Source organism: Conger conger, chromosome 17, assembly GCF_963514075.1.
Source record: "Conger conger chromosome 17, fConCon1.1, whole genome shotgun sequence".
Lineage (NCBI taxonomy): Eukaryota > Metazoa > Chordata > Actinopteri > Anguilliformes > Congridae > Conger > Conger conger.
The window spans coordinates 15,652,074-15,674,159 of NC_083776.1; the positions used below are offsets into that span (position 1 = coordinate 15,652,074).

Below are 22,086 nucleotides of genomic sequence, written 5' to 3' on the forward strand. Positions count from 1 at the left end.
TCCCACAGTCCAAAGACATGCAGGTTAGGCTGATTGGAGAGTCTAAATTGCCCGTGGGTATGAGTGTGTGACTGAATGGTGTGTGTGCCCTGTGATGGACTGGCGACCTGTCCAGGGTGTATTCCTGCCTTTCGCCCAATGTATGCTTGGATAGGTTCCAGCCCCCCTGCGACCCTGTTCAGGATATGCGGGTTAAGATAATGGATGGATGGATGGAATTATGTTTATTATGTTGTTTTCAAATGATAATCTGTGGATAAGGCACCATATTGGTGGGGAAAAGGGCTGTGCTAGAGGATGGATGTTTAACCTTTGCTCAAGCGGGGACGTTTACGCCACTCCTCAAAGTAGATCTTGGCTGCCTGAAAGTTTATGTCATCAGTCTTCTTGCAGTAGACCCGGACCAGTTGTTCAGCAAACGTCTTCGGAAGGAGCTGGGACACCTGTGGGCAAGACGGTCCACTGCCAGGCATCAGGAAATGCACAAATGATGGACGGACATGATTCAAGGAAAATAGGATTCATCCTGTACTTCCTGTCTATCCAAAAATTTTCCAGAATTATACAGAAGCCCAAATAACCTCCTACCTCGTCTTCGTTGATGATTCTGGCATTTGTGGGGTCATTCTTGGTGTAAAAATACACGTTATTGATCAGGTTATGGTTTTTCATCCCATAATCCATGTTAATAATCTGCAGGAGTAAACAGGGAACAAAAGAGCACACGCAGAAAGCATGCCAAAGTTACTAAAAATAGTGTTATTAGCATGAAACGGAGACAATTATGCTAAGGCGTGTGTATTAGTGTTCTGCAGTGGCTTGGTAGCATTTTCTCCTGGATTAGTTAAATCATTTGTTTGTTGTTTCTAATTCAGTGTAGTTGTCATTATAGTGTTCTGCTGTGTATTTGTTTGTTTGTTAGCGAATACAAGTGGTGTTTATTAAATTACAGCGAAACTGGGTTAGGTGTTTGTTTCTCTCAGGTGAGCTAGGCTATTGAGTTAGGCTATTGTTTTTACTGGCTGGCAGGCCACAGCTTTTGTTGTAGGAGGAGCCAATAGTTTAGGGTATAATTACTGGCACACCTGAACTCACTTCAGTGTGCATTAGTGTTCTGCAGTGGCTTGGTAGCATTTTCTGTATTCAGCGTCAGTGTTATTTAAGCAGTTGTGTAGCGCAACAGCGGCAGCTGTGTGCGGCAGCCTCGGCTACTTGCCTCGGCGTACGAAGTCGCAGGTGTACAAAGTCGAGGGTGTCTATCGAGGCTGTCTGAGAGCCTGATGAGTGTTTTTGTTTTCGCTGCCTTCCCTCATTTCACTACGTAGTATTCCTCTTGTCCTCCCTAGTTCCCTCCATGTGTTTCCTTCCCATTCCTGTCCTCTCTCCTCTCCCCAGGTCCCAGTCAGGTAGGAGGTTCGCCTCCCGCCAACATGGCCAGAATATCTCAAACCTCATCTTCCCTCCCGCTGGTATTGATCTCTGTGTGGCTGGTGGCCTCTGGAACTGCCAGAAAGCAGACTTCATATCTGCCTATGCCTCCCACCTCAACCTTGACTTTCTTGCTTTAACTGAAATATGGCTCTCACCAGAGAACACAGCCACCCTGGCTGCCCTTTCCTCTGCCTTATCTTTTTCCCACACACCCAGAACCTCTGGCAGAGGAGGTGGCACAGGTCTCCTAATCTCATCCTCATGGAGATCTAATGTCTTCTCCTCTTCCTTCGCCTTCTCCTCTTTTGAATTTCATGCGGTTTCTGTTACTTTGCCGTGCAAACTGTTTATTATTGTTGTTTATCGCCCCCCGGGTCCTCTGGGGAGCTTCTTGGATGAGATGGACATCCTCCTTAGCTCCTCACCAAATGACACCCCCCTGATCCTCCTGGGTGACTTCAACCTCAACTCAGAGTCCACCCAGTCTACCTTTCTCTCCCTCCTTTCTTCTTTTGACCTTACCCTCGCTCTTTCCCCTCCCACCCACAAAGCAGGCAACCTTCTTGACCTCATCTTCACAAGGAGCTGCACAACAACCAACCTCTCTGTAACACCATTCCATATATCTGACCACTCCTTCATCTATTTTTCTCTTCCACTCTCCTCTAACATCCATCCATCTCTCCCACCATCCACTATCACCTGTTGGCGGAACCTACGCCACCTGTCTACCTCCATCCTCTCATCTACAATCCTCTCCTCACTACCATCTGCAGAGTCTTTCTCTGGACTGTCTCCCAATGACGCTGCTACAACCCTCATGTCCTCCCTCTCATCTTCCTTTGACTCTCTGTATCCCCTCACCACCAAACTCTCTCAGGCCTCCCCCCCAGTCCTTGGCTTTCTGATGCTCTACGAGCTGTCCAAACCAAACTGCGGGTAGCGGACAGAAAATGGAAAAGGTCCTGTCTCCCCAGTGATATAGCTTCTGTCCATGCCCTCCTATCATCTTTCCATTCCTCTGTCTCTCTAGCTAAATCTTCCTTCTTTCATTCAAAAATTAACGCGGCCGCCTCTAATCCCCGCAAACTGTTTTCAACCTTCTCCTCTCTTCTGGCCCCCCCTCACCCCACCTCCCTCATCACTCATACCTGATGACTTTGTCTTCTTCTTGGAAAAGAAGTTGATGCCATTCGCAATTCCTTCTCCCCACCCTCTCCCCCTGCTGACCCTCATACCTTCCCCAACTCCCTAGCCTCCTTTTCTCCCCTCTCAGACTCCGACACTTTGAAACTCCTTACATCGCACCGCCCGACCACCTGTCCTCTTGACCCCATCCCTTCTCCCCTTCTACAATCTATCTCTAATGACATTCTCCCTTTTCTCTCCTCTCTAATCAACACCTCCCTCTGTTCCGGCACCATGCCCTCTTCCCTGAAGAGGGCCAGAGTCAGAGACACACAAAACCTACTCGACCCCTCTGCTCTGAACAACTACCAGCCTGTCTCTCTTCTTCCCTTTCTTGCTAAAACTCGGGAAAGGGCGGTCTGCTCCCAACTGTCCACTTATCTTCTTCACAACAATCTCCACAATCCCAACCAGTCCGGCTTCAAGAGTGGCCACTCCACTGAGACCACCCTGCTCACGGTCACCGAGGCACTCCACTCTGCTAAAGCCAAATCCCTCTCATCTGTCCTCATTTTCCTCGACCTGTCGGCCACCTTCGATACAGTCAACCATGAGATTCTGCTCTCATCGATATCTGGGATGGTTGTCACAGGATCTGTACTTGCTTGGTTTTCCTCCTACCTCTCTGGTCGCTCCTACCAGGCAACTTGGAGGGGCTCAGTCTCTGACCCTCACCCCCTACAAACTGGAGTCCCACAGGGCTCAGTTCATGGTCCTCTCTTCTTCTCCCTATACACTCTGTGTCTTCCCATGGCTTTTCTTATCACTCTTACGCCGATGAAACCCAACTCTTTATTTTCTTCCCCCCCGATACCCAGGTCACCGCACAGATCTCTGCCTGCTTGGCTGATATCTCTGCGTGGATGACTTCCCACCAGCTTAAGCTTAACCTTGCCAAAACTGAGCTTCTCTACATCCCTGCTAAGTCCTCTCCGACAATCGACCTCTCACTGACTGTTGAGGACTTTTTATTTACCTCCTCCCGTATGGCAAAGAATCTTGGGGTGACTCTTGATAACTGCCTCACCCTGGCTCCACAAGTATCCTCCACTGCCAGAACCTGCAGATTCTTCCTCTACAATATACGCCGTATCCGTCATCTCCTGACGGAGAAAGCCACCCAGCTCCTAGTCCAGGCGCTCGTCATTTCCCGCCTGGATTACTGCAACTCGCTCCTAGTCCAACTGCAACCGGTCTCCCAGCTTGTGTCATCAAGCCCCTCCAGCTGGTTCAAAATGCTGCAGCCCGCCTGATGACCAGTCAGCCCAGGTCGGCTCATGTCACCCCGCTCCGCATTGGCCTCCACTGGCTTCCTATTGCCGCATGCATCTGATTCAAGGCCCTAGTGTTGGCATTTCAGGCTGCTAAGGGGACTGCCCCACCTTTCGTACAATCCTTAATCACTCCCTACTCCCCAGCTAGACCACTAGTCCCCAAGTCCCCAGCTGCCAGCTCTGGTTGCCTTATGGTTCCCTCTCTACGAGCACCTGGCGTTCGAGCTGCACGTTCACGCCTGTTTTCCATTCTGGTTCCTCAGTGGTGGATTGACTTGCCTACCACTGTCAGGACCGCAGAATCCCTCCCCCTATTTCGACGCAGACAAAAAAACACCTTTTCAAACTGTACCTTAGTCCTCCCTCCTTTCTGATTTCCCTATCCCTCTTGTCTAAACCCCCCCCCCCCAAAAAAAAAATTAAATTAAAAAATTGCACTTCAATGATGACTATATGTTTAGAACAACTTCTAAACTTCATGTGTATTTTACGAGTTATGGATGTGATGCTTTAACTTGTGGAAGAACCTATGCACTTGTAAATTGCTTTGGAATAAAAGTGTCTGCCAAATGAGAAAAAGAATAAAAAAAATAAAAACAGGGCTGGGTTTGGATTACAGCCCAGTTTTGCAATGTGGTGTGGCTGTGAGTATCTGAACCTTGAAAAGAGTATGCCATGAAATCAATTCTCAATGTAAACATTGTTTCTCACCTTGCCATATGACCAAGTATGCTCAAAGCCAACTCTAATCCAACAGAGATGAAATGTGTGCTTCACAATGCTTGATAAATATATTGTGATAAATTTAGCATAGCATCTTAGCATCTTGACTGGTAACCACAGTCAAGGCTGACAAACATGAACATTTCAAAACATGGTTAAACGCAGGCCAAGCAGAAATGTAAAAGTAAATGGTTTCCAGGTATTCGCATTGTTAAATACAATAGTGCCATGATGTTGTTACTTTTATAAGGCAGGGGATGGCGGTTTTGTTTCATGAACATTTGTAGGTTGTATACAGTGGTCATTACGTGTGTATGGCATCAGGAATAGTTGTTTATTCCAATTTCACACAATAAGTTAATGTCACTGATATGACAAAGTATTTGGAAATGGAATTCTTATAATAATTATAACTGACCTGCATGGTGTACATAAGGTTTCAATCAGAGAACAGTTGCAAAGAGGCATTATTGTAGACATTTGACTCACAGTGACTTCGAAATCTTCAGCCTGAAGTGTTACACTTCTTCTGCTGTCAGGCAAGGCTTGAGCAATGCTGGCTGCTATCGCGGCGCGCACATCCTGAAGAAAAATGGACCACCCGAGTCAGAGTGATGAAAGACCTACTACAGAACAGTGACACAAAGTAGACAGAGGTATAAAGTGTAGGGACTACATTCTCACAGGAAAATTCCGCGACGTCCACCACGAATGACGTCCAACTTGGTTCAGCCAATCCCGTAATGGCGGGAGCAATAAACGGTCCTGTATAAGAGCAAGACACGTTCTTGGGACCTCTCTTCTGTCTCTTCTGCTTCTTCTCTTCGACGCACCCTTTTTGGCCATTCGCTTCAGCTCATCTGCTCCGAGACTCGGACAGAGGCTGAATGCTGCACAGCGCACTACCAGGCCTATGGACCCACCCAGTTACCTTGCGGTAACTTCGTGGCCTATAGCGAGTTTAAACTGGTGCACACGGAACGCTACATCAGTTTACCCCTGCAAAGCTCACCAAAGAACAACTGAAGCGAACATCCTTCCAGCAACCGAGTGGACCAGACGACAATGCACGGCTAAGACGCCCCAGCCTGCGCACCTCTCCAGTACATTCACATTACCATCGCCGCTTCTACAAGGACAGCACGTCTTTTGGATGTGTATGGACTCAGTAAGAACTCTAGCTTACCCAAGCTAGCTACTCCCACTTTTACCTTTCCTTTGTTCAAGCGACACGTGCGCTTGCTCGAGCCCACACACACGCACACACACACCCTAACTTCCCCTACTAGTTCCCGTTAGTTTATCTGTTCTGTGTTTGTACGTTGTTTAATAAATATATTTTATTAAACCCCGGTGTCCGTTTTGGAATCACAAAGACATGAGAGCCGAGTTAAAGCAGTCTTTCGAAGAACTTCCAACCTTCAGGTTATCGGTGTGTTCAATCATTAATATTGGTTATTTTAATTATTAATTGAAATACTAAATTTGTGGTTGGATATTTCTGATAACAGTAATTTTATGAGACTGATTACTTTTTGCAGTTATACTGCTACATAACATTAACTGGCGCCCCGGTTTCGTAGAGAGTAAAATCCCTACGTTATTTGGTGGCCTGTGCGAGGACCCTACATAATTTGGAGCTCCGTGCGAGGACCCCTACATATTTTGGAGCCCGTGCAAGGACCCCTACAAAAGGCACTGATTGTGTTAGAAATGCTGGACTCATATGCTCTGTCAAGGCTCCCTGTCATTCCCACCATCTCCTTCTTTCACTCTCTCCCCCATTTTACAGCGTCTACAGACTGGTTCATCTAGTCTCACCGATGTGTCTGCCACAGGATTCTTGGGTCGGATCTTGCCCAAAAACTTGTAGATCTTGCGACAATTGATGTTTCGCAGGATGGCATTGGCCTCAGCCAGCTCTGGAGACGAGGAATACAGGATCTGCTGGAAGATGTGGTCTGAACAGGGAATGGGGGGGGGGTTCTTCTTCTTCTTATTATTATTATTATTATTATTATTATTATCAGGTGTAGGTTAATTCTTAAGCCTAAACGTTCTCAAAAGCTACACAATTTTCCAAAAACTTGGGCTGCATATAGGTGATGCAGATAGCACCTGCTCTTTAGTAAATTTGATACCATTGTGTTTTAACGGGCACTTAATTTGCTGCTCTTCCGTTAAATCTCGGCAATATGAGAGCCTTCCATCCCTATATAACAGGTAAGTAAAGTGCCTAACCGGTGAGTTTGGTATAAGCCTCCATATCGTTAATGGCAGTGGAGAGGGAGAAAGTCTTGCCATCAGAGCCTATGATCTCAATGTGTTTGTCAGCCTTCACAAAAGCCTCTGTTATCCTGTAGACAAGAGAAGCCATCACTGCTTACATTCATATCATTATGGCGAGGCAATATTGGACATGGTTCCCCAGTATGAGCTGGGGTCTTTTTGGAAGTGTGAAGGTACTCACATTGTTGCGATGATGTTTCCCACTTTGTGCCGGCAGGCCCGGCGATGAAGGCTATACCGTGTGTAGAACATGTCGTACAAATTTTCCATTTCCTGGAACCAACAGAAATTGGCAAGGTGCTCACAAAACATACGCATTATAACATACGCATCATAATGGCAAATCAAAAGTCCTAATAATATCAAAATAATAAATAATATCAGCAAAAGGGAAGTTTGGTGCAAGTATAATCCATGTGCAATGCATGAGACTTGTTTGATTCTAAAATACAAAGATACTTAAACTAGGTCTTCAGCTTGTAATGGGAATGGCAAGTATCTGTCCCAGTGAAAGCCATTTGCCTCGACCCCCCTGATCAAATCTTATCAAAAATCAAGGGCCTGGTTTGTGCTTTTATTTAGTGTAGTTTTTATATACTGGAGAATGTAGTCAGACTTCCATGCACATAATGCATGTAGATTTTGTTGTGGTGTCTATAGCCAGACCCACATAGTGCGTATAGCCTTTGTCAGGTATGACTTTTAAGACTCTGCAATTTTGGTTTCTCTTGTAAAACTTTTATTTATATTTAATTTGGAATTTAATGTGATTAAGTAACCTGCCTGGTAAAATACATTGTTGGTTACTCCCTAGTTGGTCTAGGGAGGCTGCAAATTTACGCTTAATGTATCATGGCATATTGCACCCGTAGGCCTCTGACAGTAAATCAATCGCCTCCGCTAGTCAGTTCATTCATGTCAAGAACAGTCATAGCTAATGTTGGTCTTCTTGGGTCCCTGAGCTGCCATCGCCTACACCCAAAAGCAGTTATTCCTGCGACCTCTGTAATGACTGGAGATATCTAGCCAGCTTGTGAGACATGCTGTAGCGTGGGAAGCTAAGCGGAGAGCCAGGGGCGACCAAAGGTAGAACCTTTTTTAACCAACACGCGAACGTGTCAGTCACTAAATCCCAGGGAGAACCGAAATAGGGATACCCAGCTAGGAACAGGACTTCTCCCGGAACAATGGGAGGAAAGGAAATTAAACAAACCAAACTTAGAAATCGCAAACAGAGAAGTAGCTCAAACGGCTAGAGAACGTAAAACAACCCTTAAATAACTAGGGCGACCCAATAACTTTGGTACCGTGCCAAATGGCTGGGCACTGAGTGAAAACCAAAAGAAAATACAACCTAGCGAGAAAAGCTAGGCACGAAAATAAAAACCTCGAGGCGCAGCTCGGGACAAAAATGCAAACCAAAATACAACACCGGGGACAACGTCCCTCTACCATCGACTCACACGAGTCCAAAAGAAAAACAAAACCCTTGAGGAAGGCGCCAGCACACACAACACTTCCAGCTGTACGCCTTCCTTACCTTTTAGATATTTCTCCTTTTTAGCAGTGAGAGAATTATCCACCAGCACCGTACCTGACTCATATAGGTTTAGAGTCTACCGGGCGCTTTACCGGCTTTGTGCCAAGGGCGAACGGTTGAACACAAAAGCACTGAAAACTAGTCGATGCTGGTCTTAAATACTCTCCCGGGAGGTAATTCCCCTGGAGAAAACGAGGAACAGGTGGAAACAATATCCTCGGCCATCTAGTGGCACCAGTGAGAATTACCTCCCACCATGACACATGCACATAACGGCCGATGTGACATGTGGCGGGACCAACAGAGGACTGTTCAGGGAGTCCGTTACGGTACAGGATTCCTTTAGCGATCAAGTCTAAATTATAAATAAGAAATCTACCAAAGCTAGATAACTAATCTAAATGATTATTAAAATGGAGTTAGATAATAAATACGAAGGTAGATTTATTGGCCCTATTGTGGAGATGCCCGGACCAGTAGAAAGTGGTACTACTCTCTTTGTAACTTGGTTTATTTATTGGCTGATGTAGTCATTAACCATTAACATTTAACCCTACTAACCTCATTCAGATCAGAAGGACAAGCACACAGATACCTTCACCCTCGCTAAATTCTGTCGTTGGGTTCGTGTGAGGCTTACACATTTATTCCAGATATAATAGATCCCATTTCACGATGTGGTGTGTGGGGTCCTGGTCTCGGCACGGTGGCACCAGTACCTTGTCTCTAGGGCAGATGTGCTTCAATCCGTCCACCTCACACACACGTGAAAACTTCAGGAAGCGTCGGTGGTCAAAGCTATTTTGCATGCCCAGGTAGTAGGAGTCTCTAATGACAAAAAGAGAAGTTTGTAAAGATTATGGAAATTGGATATTGGTTAAAAGAATTTAATCAAATTAATCATTAACTGGCAAACAGACCCAACTGTCATGACATGCACGCTGCTTGTTCTGAGTAATTGACACATTCCTTGAAAGGGGCGTGTTCAAAATAATAGCAGTGTGGATTTTAATAAAAACAGATGTCATTAATTGTCCTTTATTAAGGAAGAAGGGAAGCAAATGTTTCGCACATTGTCATTGTAAGGCGGAAATGATTAACATCTGGCATTGTCACTCAGGGCGCTGGTCAGCTTGCTGGGTTCCTCTGGTATTGTGGTAATATGTGGCTGTAAAGTAATTTAACCCAGGAGCATGCACCATTAACCCCAACCAACTCTGCACCCATACGGGCAGGAGCCTGTGGGGGAAGACTCAGGCCTCCAGCCGTAAAACTTGTTACGACAGGGGAAACATCCTTTACGGCACGGGAAGGTTTCAGAGGGCACGGTCTGTTGGGCCCATTATTCCCTTCGACCCCCTTCCTTACTCCCTCCCTCTCACATCTCCCTCATTCCTCAGTTTCCCTGGAAGTATGCATAAAGCATTGGATGTTTCATGACAAAGTCAGATAATATTCATGTTTGGTATTATTCTGATTGTTTCAGTGCGACTGGTGCAATGGTTTTATTTCTGCAACAGCAAACCCTGGACATCATAACCAACCAGGAACCAGGGAGAAACTGTGTGGAGCTCTGCCCCAGTGAAAGCCATGTGCCTCAACCCCCCGGCGTTTCCTGGGGAGGGGTGGCTCCAAATTCCAGATGGGTGACATCAAAGGCCAGATTTTGGATTTAAGGACAGTAAACTAAGCAATCTGGGAGGATGCAATCAGTCTCTCCCGTGCACACTGTGCACGTAATTTCTATGTACAGGGTGTCTGTAGCCAGACTCCCATATGTAGCTTTTATTACCAGGTATGACTTTTAAGACTCCGTAATTTGGTTTCCTTCTAATGTTTTTATATTGTATTTGGAACTAGTGTGTAATTACGTATGTAACCTGCCTGGTAAAATAAATTGTTAAAACTTGATCTGTGTGGTTTCCCTTACTGACACTCAATGTTATGGTTTACCCCCTCGAACTGGTCTAGGGAGGTTGAATATTTACGCTTAATGTATCACGGCGTATAGCACCCGTAGACCTATGATGGTAAATCCCTCGCCTCCGCGTGGTAGTTCATTCATGTCGAGCACAGCCGTAGCTAGGTTGGTCTGCTTGGGTCCCTAGGCTGGAATCAGCAAGAAGCTGCCCGTAAAGCACCATTGTTGAAAAAACCGCATGTGCAGAATCGGTAAAAATTTGCCAAGGAACACATCGATTGGCCCAAAGGGAAATGGCGTAACATTCTGTTGACTGATGAGAGTAAAATTGTTATTTTCTGGTCTAGTGGTCATCGACAGTACTTCAGAAATGGGTGTTTCAACAAGACAACAACCCCAAACACATGAGTAAGTGAGCAACATCTTGGTTCCAGACAAAAAGGATTGAGATAATGGAGTGGCCAGCTCAATCCCCCAACCTCAACCCCATTGAAAACTTGTGGGGTGACATTAAAAATGCAGTTTCTGAAGCAAAACCCAAAAATTCACAGGAACTGTGGAATGTAGTTTGTTCATCCTGGGCTGAAATACCTGTTTCTAGGTGGCAGAAGTTGGTTGACTCGATGTAACGCAGATGCACAGCAGTTATCAAAAACAATGGTTATGCACCTAAATATTGGTTCAGTCATTTAAAGTGAAGTTAAATCTTGAAAGATTTCTTCAGTTTATACAGTAAGTGGTTGAGTTTGAAGAGAAAAATGTTGACAGATTAATATTCCTTTTCTTTGCTTCCTGTAAAAGAATAATGCAGACTTGCCAAAATTTGTTAATGCTTTGATTTGGAATTGAATGTGTAATGTTTCCACTACATTTGAAATATTGGACGAAAAGCTATTTAAAAATATCTGCACTTTATTCACTTGTTTAATGAACTGCTATTTATTTGGACACAACTGTATATATATATATATATATTTTAAGTGAGGACTGTAAACAGGCGGTTCTAAAGTGGTCATCAACTGATTAATCTGGGATGGATAGAATGATAGTTTATAATTGAATATTACTGTCAGAGAAATAACCAAAAAAGTACTAGTTCCATATGAATTAAAAATAATCTAAATTGGGGATGAACAATAACTGTAGGGTAGGGGCAGGGTGGAGGGCCAGTAGCGACTGAGGTACGACCCTTGAAGGCGAACTCACAATAAAGAAAGTGAGATACAACAATAAGACCTTCTCCCGGGACACAGGGAGGAACAGAAACTAACCCGTAGGCGGTAATGGAAAGAACAGAAATTAAGTCCCAAGAAACGGCTGAAGAAAATAAAAACAACCCTCAGAAAACAGGGCGAATACACAAAGCAGATATAGTGCTGGGAAGTAAGCACTGAGAAATAATAGTGAATTCCCCAAATAAAAGTACAACCTAGCAAAAACCGCTAGGCACAAAACAAAAACCCATGAGGCGCAGCTCAGGAAGAAAAACACAAACTAAAATACAATACCGGGGACAACGTCCCTCTACCACCGGCTCACACGAGCCCAAAACAAAAAGGAAGAAATGAAAACCTTTCAGGAAGGCGTCGGTGAACAAACACCACAACCGAGCGCCTTCCTTACCTAATTTTTTGGTAGTCTCAGAGATTTTTGTAAATAACCAACACCGTACCTGACTCTACCAGAACAGAGTCTACCTGGTGTGTTACCGGCTTTGTGCACGTGCAAACGTTGAACACAAAAGCACTGAAGGGAGTCAGCACTGGCTTTAAATACTCTTGGGGAAGGCAATTCCCCAGGAGTTAATGAGGAACAGGTGGAACTAATGATCCTCAGCCCTCTGGTGGACCCACCGGGTACTACCTCCCACCATGACAATAACATCATCGTTGAATAGTTATGAACTGATAATAGCATAATACTCATTTAGTTTTAAGCTATATTTTTGGTAAAACACAGCAAGTACTTTTTGTGTTATTTCTCAGAGACCCACCAAGTATAAACTATGTAGAGTGAGCTCTGTAAGTATTTATACAGTGGCACAATTGATTTTCTTTTGGCTCTGCAGCACATTGGATTTAAAATGAAACAATTAATAAAATGAGATTAAAATACAGACTGTCACCTTCAATTTGAAGGTACTGTATGTACATCATCAGGTGATCCATATAGGAATTGCATCCTTTTTTATACATAGTCCCCCCATTTTAGGAAACCAAAAGTAATTGGACAGTTGGCTTCTCATCTGTTCTGATGTGATAGGTGTATTCAATCGCTTTATTAGTGCAGGTATAAGAAAGATTTCAGTATCAAGTCTTGATTATAGGCTTTGGATTGCCTTTGGATTCTGTCATTGGAATTTGTCAACATGAGGACCAGAGTTGTCAGTGACAGTTGACAGTCAAAGAAGCAATGATGAGGCTGAGAAATAGGAAAAGTCCATCAGAGATATATTAGGCTTACCAAAATAAACTACTTGGAACATAATTACTGGTGAGCTCAGTAAAAAGAGCTGCCAAAGAAGAAAGAGGTCTACAGTTGATGACCAAATAAAGAAAAACCACAAACACCTGTCCAGCAGATCAGAAACACTCTTTATCAGGCAGGTGTGGATGTGACTACTGTCTGCAGAAGATATCACAAACAGAAATACAGAGGCCACACTGCAAGATGCAAACCATTAGTAAGCAGGAAAAACAGGATGGCCAGATTACAGCTTCCTAATAAGAACCTAAAGGAGACCGCAGAGTTCTGGAAAAAGGTATTTTGGAAAGATGAGATCAAGATTGACTTGTAACAGTGTGATAGCAAAAAGGGAGTAGGCCAAAAGTGGCCACCATCTGCCCACGATCCAAAGCAAACCCCTTCATCTGTGAAACGGTGGCGGTGTTACCATTTAGGCATGCATGGCTGCCACGCGTGCTGGCTCATTAACTCTGGTCCTCATGGTCACTCCAGTGGCAATCCTAGAATCAGGACTAGATACTGACCGATTTCACTGAGGAAGTGATTGAACACACAAGTAATCAGAAGAAGCGGAGAAGCCAAAACCTGGCATAAAGTTAAATAGTATCTATTTATAAATCCTGCCCTTCAAAACCTGGCTCCACTACACTATGTCCTGGCAAGCTATTCCACGCACTCTCTGCGTGAAATATATATTATCCTTTTCTAATTTCCATTTATGCCCCCTCATTCTGCTAACCAAACTCCTGAATAATTGCCTGTACTTCGCTTAGTTAATCCCTTTAAGAAATGTCAAAGCCTCAATCAAATCACCCCTAAGTCTCATGATCTAGCTTTTCTTATTAGTCCCCATGAAGTCTGAGTAATGGGTCCTTATTACACCCCTAAGTCTCCTTTTACCAATCTTAAAGAGATTAGGCATCTTGAATCTTTCTGATGTCAATCTTTCTTTAAGTCAATTGGGTAGCCGTTCTTTGAACCTTTTCAAGCGCCACTATATCTTTCTTGTAGTGCAGAAGGTGGGAACTTTGTTGTAGGAAATCAGCGTCTGAGAAGATATTGATATCAGCCCCAGAATTTCCATAAAGTGCACTTCTACCAAAATCACTCACCTAGCAAGATAATCGAACTTGTCCACATCAATTTCATTGTTGTTGTTGGCCACAATCTCATACAAGAAAGATTTTTCTTCCTGTCTTCCTTGATATGGCCACTGTAGAGATGAGAAAAAACTATATTTGGAACCTAGCACAGAAAAAGCCCCTAGAGAAGAGATATGTCGTAGTGACGCACCTGGCCGGGAGGAACATGGTTCCTCAGGGGTCCGGCAATCTGTTCCTTAATAAACACCAAATCCTCAGGCAGGTTCAGCTGATGACGTGTCATCACTGGCTCCAGACCGTTTACCTTGATCAGGTGATCTAACATTTGCACAGATGCAGTCTCATGCTAGAGCACGCACAGACAGACAGACAGACGGACAGACAGCATTAAGGATAAGCATAAGCATAAGTACCACCATAAACCGATACGCATTGTGTGGTTTGTAGAGTAATGTAAAAGCAAAAATACAGGCAACAAAAGAACAGGATACAAAAGAGTAGAAGTTGAAAAATACCTTCCATCCCAAATTCGGGTGTAGTTTTGTGATGAACATTCCATCGAACGTGTGGGAAAAAGGGCCATGTCCTGACCACAGCAAGAGGGATGAAAGAGGGGATAAGAACTGTCACTCACACACAATAAAAATATATACGATAACAATTGGGGAAAAGTAAAACCCAAAGAATAATAAAATATATTACAATAGGGAAGATGACCCTCCTTATAGCAGACTTTTAAAAATAGCAACAAAATCAACCAATAACGTGACTACATTATCCTCCAACTTCAATAAGGAAAGAGATGCAAATCAACAGACAGTGTAGGCTAATTAGTGTTCCGTTTCAACCTGACAGAAGATGCATGTTATGGCTCAGACACGGACACAGATTTGAGGATGTCTGGACAGATGACCGCACCCAGCACCAACAGGGCTGTTTCAACTGGACAGGATTCTGAATGCGTCAGGATTCTTCTGACAATATTGATGAACTCACATATTGTATGTGGTTTACAGTTGCTTTTTGTGAGGATGCTGTGATTTCTTCAAAACTAGCGAAGATTTATCCCAACAATAAACCTTAGGTTAATAAGTCACTGGAGGGTTTATTGACCAAAGAGCATTCCAATGATGAGGCTGCCGAAAGAGAAACCATAAATGTATAAGGAAAAAATTGAGGGTAGGCTTGGATCAAATTTGAGATTGGCTTGGAATGGAATGAAAACTATGGTTGGGCTGCAGGAGATGAAAATTAAGAATGTGGTGAACAGTAAGCTTGAGGTCCTTCCAACTTGGCGTGGATTCAGGGTACCCAAGCTCAAGTACAAGCAAACCATTAATCTGCCGAACAAGCACAAGCAATCATACTTTTTATTTATTTAAACCCGATAATGCACCCTACATATTATATAAACTTAATATTAACTTTGAGAACTGGTACATATTCAGTTTAACTCTATGGCTATAAGTCTACACTCACCGAGCACTTTATACAGTATTTATTAGACTTCTTTTTTAGACTTCTACTGCTTTAGCCTATTCACTTAGTGCTGTGTGTTCAGATATGCTCTTCTGCATACCACTGTTATAATGTGTGGTTATTTGTGTTACTGTCACTCTAGGTGCCAGGTATAGATTGTTATTTGTGTTATTGTCCGTTATTTATTGTTGGTCACATACGGGGATTTGGGTCACGTGGGTTTGGTGGTTACGTCAGCAGTAGTAGGGAATTTCAGCTGTTCACCTGGCGGGATTTGTAAAAGCATTAATGAATGGAGAGGGGGTGAGCCAGGGGGAAGTCTTACTTTTTGCTGACCGCTTTTAACACCGCTGTACTCGAGTCGCTGTTCTGTGATGCCGTTTTCAATGTTTGTTTTACGTCCAATAAATCAACAAAATGCAGTACGTCGCTGCAGTGAGTCATTGACAGCCAGCGCGTCCGCCAGGTGTACGTTTCCCCACCTTAGCCTTTCGGCGACTAAGTTTTGTTTTTGATAGTCGCCTATAGTCACCTTCCTGTCAGCTTTGACCAGTCTGGCCATTCTCCTCTCATTAACAAGGCATTTATGTCTGCAGAACTGCTGCTCACTGGATTATTTTTTTTTGCACCATTCTTTGCAAACTCTAGAGACTAGTGTGTGTAAAAATCCAAGGAGATCAGCAGTTTTTGAGATACTCAAACCACCCTGTCTGCCACCAACAATTTCACAGTCAAAGTCATTTAGATCACATTTTTTATCATTCTGATGGTTGATGTGAACATTACCTGAAGCTCCTGATCCATATCTACATGATTATATGCATTGCACTGCTGCCACACAATTGGCTGATCAGATAATCGCATGAGTATGTAGGTGTAATAAAGTAACAATGTTCCTAATAAAGTGCTCGGTGGGTGTATGTATTGTTGACTACCTTGGTCATTTTAAGTGTTCTTTTAACTTGTGTGTTCTGTGTTCTTTTAAACCTTTCTACAAATTGCCATTCGAGGGACAATAACAGAATTGTATTGCAGTGCATTCCCTGTACTGGTGAGGGCAACTGACTTGACACCTAACCCCCAAATGCTCCTGACGAGCTGGTCGGTGCCTTGCCGTTGGTGTGTGTGTGTGTGTGTGTGTATGAATGGGTTAATGAGAAGCATCAATTGTACAACGCTTTGGATAAAGGCTCTATATAAATGCCAGTCCCAGTCCTTATATGTACTTCCTTTCTGTCTCCTGTCATTCCACTCACCTGTTCCTGGTTATCATGCTTGTTATGTCCATGTATTAAACTCCCTTTGTTTCTGTCTTGCGTTGCCAGATTGTTATGTGTCCTGTCCTACGGCCTGTTTTGTCTTAGACCTCCAGCTCTAGATTTATCCTTCTGTACTGATTTGACACAAAGTTTTTCGGCCCTGTTTGGCTTCTCGGTTTTTGTTTCCGGATTCTGTTTTTGTTTGGACTGCCCATGTGTTATCAACCCTTTCCCTGTGACTTTGACTTCGTATTGGATTGTCCCTGATATATCGGCTTGCTGGTGTACCGACCCATTCCATGGACTCTCGTTTACAAACTGCCTGTTCTCTGTTGCTACCTTTTGCTGGCTATCGAACTTCGCCTGTTTACTCTGCTGCAAAGAAAATTAAGATTTGAAAGCTTACTCCTGTGGTCTCGATACTGGGTTACTGTTCTGGTCCCTGACAATACCAACTGTTTAGGGTAAGAGGAAGATGTATTGACGGAGGGGCTGTGAAACATACCAAGGTCATGGCACAGTCCTGCTATCTGGACACACAGTATGTCGTTCGGAGTAATATTCAGCCCAGGCTGGCGCTGTTTCAGGACTTTGATCAGTTCTCCTGCCAGGTAGCACACCCTGCCAAAAAGACCACAAATTGGATCCACCCAGTGGATCCACCCAATTTACACAGCTAGATGCCAATTTTCAATGATAGGATTTTAGAGGCCCACCCTGGGAATCAAATCATTTGGTTACAAACTCACCTTCTTGACAACTAGCACACACTGCTACTCTGTGCTATAAGCTCTTGACCCATGCTCAAAAATATACTGACTGTGACACTATTAAGAGCTACCAAATCATACCCTGCTTTTATTTTTCAATGCATAATTGTTATGTTTCATGCTTCATTCACGACTGTCTTAAAAATGCTATTAATTGAACATTTCCAAACTAATAAAATGTTAAAATTGGTTAAGGTAATAAAAACCTTTGTCATGCAAGACCCAAATGGCACTTGAGACCTTTTAAAGGGAACATGACGTACCCAATAGAGTGTTCAATGCGGGTGTGGCAGGCTCCCGGATAAACAAAGTCTGTGGCTCCCAGCTGCTTGAGGTGGCGCAGACGCTGGAACTGAGGTGTGTCAATAATGCTCACCAGCAAAGGGTGCAATTCAATACAGCTGTGGATAGGGTCATTGAACACCTATAAGGATGTGAGGAATCAAAGCAAAGGAAAATGCTGAAGACCAATCCATATTGAGTTCAACTTGAGTTTGCTTTATTGCCATGAAATACAGTAGTGTGCAAAAGCCTAGATTAAAAAAAAAAAAGTATTATTTATTTTACTGTTTTCTACATTAGTTTGACAGTAGAAAATACAAATTTGAGACAAACATTAATTATCCAAAAGATTAAATGTTCTGAGGTTGCTCAAAACAACATACCAGCCAATTTTCTGATAAGACAGTTTACCTAAGAGATTTCATGTGGGTTTTAAAGGTTAATGGTGGTCAAAATAAATATTGATTTAGTTTAATTGTTTACTACTCTTTATAATACATTCAATATTTAGAAACTTTTAATTTCATTATTCTGAAAGCATCTTCGCTTTACATGCTTCTTTTTACAAGTGCATAAGACTTTTGCACAACACTGTACATACAGCAAATATAGAGAAAGGGTAACACACAAGTAGTGCTGTAGAAGGTCATGAATACAGTAGTGTGCAGTGATGATTATACACTTAACACAATGAAGATAAATCATAAACCAAGTACTATTCAAGTATTTATTTCATGTAATATTGGTTCATGTAGATGAAAATAAGTAAACAGATAACAATTTATTGTGAAAATAAAAAATAGTCTCTTTTGGAGAAAAAAGTCAATTCCTAGTGTGGCCAAAACCCTTTGCTTTGCATTTAATCATTCACATATTTTTTATATTTCTTCACTTGTTAAACCATTCCATATGAAATGTTTTACACCAAATGAAACACCAAAGCTCAGAGCAATGCCAGGAAAAGACTTACAGTGCATCTAGAAAGTATTCGCAGCGCTTCACTTTTCCCACATTTTGTTATGTTACAGCCTTATTCCAAAATGGAATAAATTCATTTTTTTCCTCAAAATTCTACACACAACACCCCGTAATGACAACATGAAAGAAGATTTTTTTGAACCTGTTCCTCATTAACTCCTGGGGAATTGCCTTCCCCAAGAGTATTTAAAGCCAGTGCTGACTCCCTTCAGTGCTTTTGTGTTCAACGTTTGCACGTGCACAAAGCCGGTAACACACCAGGTAGACTCTGTTCTGGTAGAGTCAGGTACGGTGTTGGTTATTTACCAAAAAATTAGGTAAGGAAGGCGCTCGGTTGTGGTGTTTGTTCACCGACGCCTTCCTGAAAGGTTTTCATTTCTTCCTTTTTGTTTGGGGCTCGTGTGAGCCGGTGGTAGAGGGACGTTGTCCCCGGTATTGTATTTTAGTTTGTGTTTTTCTTCCTGAGCTGCGCCTCATGGGTTTTTGTTTTGTGCCTAGCGGTTTTTGCTAGGTTGTACTTTTATTTGGGGAATTCACTATTATTTCTCAGTGCTCACTTCCCAGCACTATATCTGGTTTGTGTATTCGCCCTGTTTTCTGAGGGTTGTTTTTATTTTCTACAGCCGTTTTTTGGGCTTAATTTCTGTTCTTTCCATTACCGCCTACGGGTTAGTTTCTGTTCCTCCCTGTGTCCCGGGAGAAGGTCTTATTGTTGTTTCCCACTTTCTTTATTGTGAGTTCGCCTTCAAGGGTCGAACCTCAGTCGCTACTGGCCCTCCACCCTGCCCCTACCCTACACCCACATCATAACGCGGTTGTTCTGGAATGTGTTACCATTGTCATTTTGAAGCTATTGACGAAATATATTGTTGAATTAAAATTGCGATGAAAAAAGTGTTGCGCCGCGTCCTCTGGGCTCCATTGATTAACGAACAGTTATTTTGAGCACTGTGCACAGTGTTTTGTTGAAGAGCTTAATAGTTTAAGTCCGAAAATCGAATATTAAACTTTACCGCACTTAAACGGCATCAGGCACATACGCTTAAACATTAGCGTTCAACCATTCCAACTAACACGACTGTTTAGATACAAAAAAATAGCCTACACATGCACAGAAACACATTGAAAACGTACTGTCAATGTGTAAATGTGATAGCCAGCGCCCAGTTATAGCAGTGAAGTAAGTTCCACACCTTATAAGTTCGTATGTATATACAAAACTAGTGCACACACAGACTGTCAATAGGAACTGGAGCGGGAGGGAGGGTCCAGGTGGTGAAGTATGGAAAGAGAAATGTGTTCCTTAACCTTGTGAACATTTCAGGAAAATACTCTGTGCTGTTATAAATAGTAAATGATTACCAATAACCTTAATACACCAAGGGTACAATACTTTGGTTTTTGTTAAGAAATCTGGGAAAGCTGAACTGCTAAAATAATATCAAGGTTTAGTAATGGTGAAAGAGACAACTGAGTATAACCAAACAGCAGTCAGGCATTCAATGAAAGTGAAAAAACATAAAAATACAAAAATACAAAAAAGGCAAGTCTAATCTAAATCAGTGTAATTTTATTTATTTCCCAGCTGCAGATACATGTACATCAGAGTCAAAACATATGTGAAAGTGTGATAATGATGCCTCCCAACAAAGTTCTTATTCTCAAGGTTTTCAAAATAAAAATCTCAAGGAGCTCTGCTTTCAAGCATGGAAAATCAAGCGCTGACCATAGCTTATTGTTGCTCAACCTAGATGGACGTCAGTATACAGTACATGAGAACCACATGAGAACAATGAATAAGACCTCAAAGCAAGGAGGACAAGAATAAAAAAATATATATATATAAAGTAAAAACACACCCAAAACACCACATTACGGTCACTCCAAATGCACAAAATGTTAACCAGATTTTAGCTGAAATGAATTAAGTTATTCTTATCTCAAGATGCCCACATATAATGTCCTTAGGGATTGCTTACTATCCTATTAGCTGAATTTAACGTTTAAAGCTATATGAAGAAAATAACCTTCACCTTTTTAGGAGCCTAGATTCTGACAAAAAAGCTTGCTAAAATTGTGAGAGTGAGTTCAATGTTTAAAAAAGAAGTATATTGCTGTTTTTGTGAATTACAATGATTTAAAAACAAAACAAAATTACACACAAATGAGCTACAGCTCATTACATAATCAGTGAACGGGAACCGCATTTTGCTAAATAGGCTGATATTAAACCGCGCAGTTAAAACACGTGTTTAGTGCTTTGAATATTATCACTGCGTGTGGTGATAACCATTTATCGTAAAAGCGTACATTCTGCCATGTATCTTTGCAATGAGCTTCACTATTGCCGGGATAGAATGGCAACGTCGTGTGGGAGACTCCACTCCATTTTTTATTTCTCCCAGAATTGTAATTATTTGTATGGCTGGGTGTTTGTCATGGAAGTCACAGGTGATTTTCTATTTTTTTGGCGGTCTCTTTAATTCCCAGTTCTATTTCTTTATTAGCTTCACTTTAAGCTCTATGGGAATTGGATTTTATCCAATCTCGAGACTGAAAACGATCTACGCAACGCCATCTTGATGGCCAATCAGGGCAAAGATGCGCTTTAGCGACCGAATTTGCATACGGTGGCTATATAAGCGACATCGCAGGCCGTCATTCTTTCTTCTCAAATTTTCAGCGCAAGGTTAGCAACCTAGCTGGAGACTTACGTTTCTACCACGCCGAAGTTCTTCGTCTGCGAGCAGAAACGCGCCGCTGTGAGGAAGGAGCTTTTTTTCCCGACTCAAAGGCCCTCGCTAGACGACGTCGAGCTCGAAGATTCGCCATGAAGCGGTGCCAAGGGTGCGACGCAGCCGTGGAGGGTACGGACCCTCACACTGCTTGCGTTATGTGTCTCGGCGAGACCCACGCTCTCGCGGCCTTAACTAAGGTGAGCTGCACCGCCTGCGCTGCACTCGGGGCGCAGGAGCTACTGCGCCGGGCAAGCATGCACCGCGAAGACGCCAGTTGGGCTGACTTCCCGGAGCCTTTTGCCATGCACTCTCAGGAGGACAGACCGAACCTGCGCGATGGCAGGGTTCCGTCTGACACGGCCCATCTGGAAGAGGCGCTCCTAACCCTCGCTAACAGCTCTGGGGACGAGGACGACGACCTCCTTCTCCACTCTAGTGACCAGGAGATGCTTCCAGACGACAGTTTGGAGCCTTCCGGCTCTGTCGCTATCCCAACGGCGACGGGTGAGTTGGAGCACCACCCCTCCCTGTTGAAAGACTTTCCGGTCGTGATGAAAGCGGCGGCGACCAGAGCGGAGCTCCCCTGGCCCCCTCCTCCTGCAGCGCCTGTAAACCAGCTGGTGGCTCCAGTGTACAGGCGCGACA

At 43.3% G+C, this 22,086-nt stretch overlaps 1 pseudogene; it reads right to left on the reverse strand.

The window, feature by feature from the left end:
• Window positions 1-305: 305 nt before the first annotated feature.
• On the reverse strand, window positions 306-17,870 carry LOC133116932 (deoxynucleoside triphosphate triphosphohydrolase SAMHD1-like; annotated as a pseudogene).
• Between the last annotated feature and the right edge of the window lie 4,216 nt (window positions 17,871-22,086).